Raw genomic sequence first — 3,971 nt, 5'->3', positions numbered from 1 at the left:
ATCAAAATATCGAACGAATACCAAATTCACATGACTACTAATAGCAAGACTTCTCTCATGTTCTCAGGAACAAACGTAACTACTCACGAAGCATATTCATGTTCATAATCAGAGGAGTATTAATATGCATATAGGATCTCAACATATGATCTTCAACCAAATAAACCAACTAGCATCAACTACAAGGAGTAATCAACACTACTAGCAACCTACAAGTACCAATCTCAGACTTAGAGACAAGAATTGGATACAAGAGATGAACTAGGGTTTGAGAGGAGATGGTGCTGGTGAAGATGTTGATGGAGATTGGCCCCCTCCCGATGACAGGAGCGTTGGTGATGACGATGGCGATGATTTCCCCCTCTCGGAGGGAGTGTCCCCGGTAGAACAGCTCCACCAGAGCCCTAGATTGGTTCCGCCAAGGTTTCGCCTTGTGGCGGCGGAGTCTCGTCCCGAAAGCTTGCTTATGATTTTTTTCTCGGACGAAAGACTTCACATAGCAGAAGATGGGCACCGGAGGGCCAGCAGGGGGCCCACGAGGCAGGGAGGGCGCGCCCCCACCCTCGTGGCCAGGGTGTGGGACCCCTCTGGTATTTTCTTTGCTCAGTATTTTTTTTATTATTTCCGAAAAATAACTTCCGTGGAGTTTCACGACTTTTCGAGTTGTGCAGAATAGGTCTTTAATATTTGCTCCTTTTCTATCCCAGAATTCCAGCTGCCGGCATTCTCCCTCTTCATGTAAACCTTGCAAAATGAGAGAGAATAGGCATAAGTATTGTGACATAATGTGTAATAACAGCCCATAATGCAATAAATATCGATATAAAAGCATGATGCAAAATGGACATATCAGAAGGCCAGAAGGGCTCCTGAGATGCGGCCATGTTGAGCCCTAGGACGTCGATGCAAACGCGCAGCCCGGCATCCTCGCCTGGATGTGGAGCTATGCCTGGTGAGCAGCGGCCGCCGCGCATGGCCCTTGCGTCTTGCACTTCCTGAGTGGTCCTAGTGATGAACTCCTGAGCGGTGGGTGCTCCTCGCCCTGTGTTCTCCTGAGGGAAACGTGTCGTGAAGCACACCTCCAAGTGGTGCCCGAGCGCCTCCCTCGTGATGTTGGCAAGGTCTGAGGCCCTCCAGAAGAGAGCCCCAGAGCCCTGCCCGAGAAGGGCGCCGGGCACGCCTTCCTATGCGATGGAGGGAGACGCCCCTGGCGCGGGCGCTGATCCTGACGAGGTTCCAGTCGCGACGCCACCCTCCTGAGGTCCTGCATGGCACAACTGCTTCTTCTTCTTGGAGGTGGCCTTAGGAGGGCACTCACCCTTGCTGTCGGGGTCGTCGATTGCTGCAGCTTGAAAGGCACGCTCAAGGGAGCACACCGCATCTCTTTCTTCACATGGGACCGTGATGATTCCGCCGCTTCCCGGCATCTTGAGGACATTGTAGCCGTGATGGGTCACTGCCATGAACTTGGCCAGGGCTGGGTACCCGAGGATGGCATTATATGGCAGATGGATGTGCGCGACATCCAAATGGATGAGCTCGGTGCGGTAGTTCTTGCGTTCCCCGAAGGTGACAGGGAGGCGGACCTGCCCTATCAGTGTGGTGGAGACATCGGTCACTCCTGAGAAAGGCTTGGTAGGCTGAAGCTGATACGGCACTTGGAGGTTGTCGAACGTGTCGACGGACAGGACGTTGAGCCCTGTGCCGTCGTCGATGAGGGTCTTGGTGACTTGCACATTGCTGATGACAGGGGAGCAAAGCATCGGGAGGGCACCAGCGGTGGCCGCGCACTTGAGCTGATCCGCCGAACTGAAGGTGATGGCGCACTTGGACCACCTGAGCGGGCGTGTGGCCTCAAGCTTGGGGAGGACTGCATTCACTTCACGAGCAAACTGTTTGAAGATACGCTGCGAGGCTGGGGCCTGAGCTCCTCCCAAGATGCAGGCGATAGCACGTGGCTCCTAGAAGCCCCCAGCCCCCTCGTCCTGATGATGGTCATCATTCCTTCTTGGCGGCGGCAGTGGAGGAAGGCCAGCATTGCCTTGAGGACGATCCTCATGAGGCTGATCCCTCCAGGGGCCCTCGCGAGGCTGATCCTGCCAGCGGTCCTCACAAGGCCGGTCGCGCCACTCCTGGCGCGGGCCACGGTCGACCCAGCGTCCGCCTCCACGTCCTCCTCCTTGGCTGTAGCCCCGGTCGTTGCGCTCGGGGTGTCGACCGAAGCGTCCTTCTCGAATGGCTCTGAGCTCTTGACAGTCGTTCGTGTTGTGGGTATGCAGGTTATGGAATGCGCAGAACGGTCGGCTGCTCTTGGATGACTCGGGCTGATCTCTGCCGCCCTTGGTGTCTGGCTCCGCCGCAAGCACGGCTGCTCCCTTGCGCTTCATGTCCTTGGCCTTGGCTTTCTTCTCCTTCGAGTCCGCAGCCAGGAGCTCAAGGAGGGAGAGGCGCCCTTCCTCAGCTCTTGCACACTTGGTCACCAGGTTGAACAACTCCAGGGATGTGCACAGCTCCTCGTGGATAGCGAGCTCCTCCTTCATCTTGACGTCGCAGATGCCATCAGAGAACGCGGAGATGATGGCCTCGTCCGTCACCTTGGGGATCTTGAGACGAACGTTGTTGAAGCGCTGGATGTACTTCTGGAGGGTCTCTCCTGGTTGTTGATTGACGCGACGCAGGTCTCCTGCGGCAGGTGGGTGATACGTATCGATAATTTTTGATTGCTCCATGCTATATTATCTACTATTTTTGACTATATTGGGCTTTATTTTCCACTTTTATATTATTTTTGGGGACTAACCTATTAACCGGAGGCCCAGCCCAGAATTGCTGTTTTTTTGCCTATTTCAGTGTTTCGAAGAAACGGAATATCAAACGGAGTCCAAACGGAATGAAACCTTTGGGAACATGATTTTCTCACCGAACGTGATCCAAGAGACTTGGACCCTACTCCAAGAAGTAACAGAGGCAGTCACGAGGGTGGGGGGCGCCCCCCCTAGGGCACGCCCACTGCCTCGTGGGCCCCCTCGTGCTCCACTGCCGTACTCCTTCCTCCTATATATACCTACGTACCCCCAAACGATCAGATACGGAGCCAAAAACCTAATTCCACCGCCGCAACTTTCTGTATCCATGAGATCCCATCTTGGGGCCTGTTCCGGAGCTCCGCCGAAGAGGGCCGTCATCATGGAGGGCTTCTACATCATCATAGCCTCTCCGATGAAGTGTGAGTAGTTTACCTCAGACCTTCGGGTCCATAGTTATTAGCTAGATGGCTTCTTCTCTCTTTTTGGTTCTCAATACATTGTTCTCCCCCTCTCTCGTGGAGATCTATTCAATGTAATCTTCTTTTTGCGGTGTGTTTGTTGAGACTGATGAATTGTGGGTTTATGATCAAGTCTATCTATGAATAATATTTGAATCTTCTCTGAATTCTTTTATGTATGATTGGTTATCTTTGCAAGTCTCTTCGAATTATCAGTTTGGTTTGGCCTACTAGATTGGTTTTTCTTGCCATGGGATAAGTGCTTAGCTTTGGGTTCGATCTTGCGGTGTCCTTTCCTAGTGACAGAAGGGGCAGCAAGGCACGTATTGTATCGTTGCCATCGAGGATAGCAAGGCACGTATTTTATCTCTCTACATCATGTCATCTTGCTTAAGGCGTTACTCTGTTTTTAACTTAATACTCTAGATGCATGCTGGATAGCGGTCGATGAGTGGAGTAATAGTAGTAGATGCAGGTAGGAGTCGGTCTACTTGTCTCGGACGTGATGCCTATATACATGATCATACCTATATATTCTCATAACTATGCTCAATTCTGTCAATTGCTCAACAGTAATTTGTTCACCCACTGTAGAATACTTATGCTCTTGAGATAAGCCACTAGTGAAACCTATGGCCCCCGGGTCTATCCTCATCATATCAATCTCCATCACTTTATTATTACTTGCTTTTTACTTTTTCCTTTT

This window comes from Triticum urartu, chromosome 3A, assembly GCF_056163025.1.
Source record: "Triticum urartu cultivar PI428250 chromosome 3A, HENAU_Tu73, whole genome shotgun sequence".
NCBI classification, from domain to species: Eukaryota; Viridiplantae; Streptophyta; class Magnoliopsida; order Poales; family Poaceae; genus Triticum; species Triticum urartu.
Note: the sequence above shows the minus strand (reverse complement) of the source record.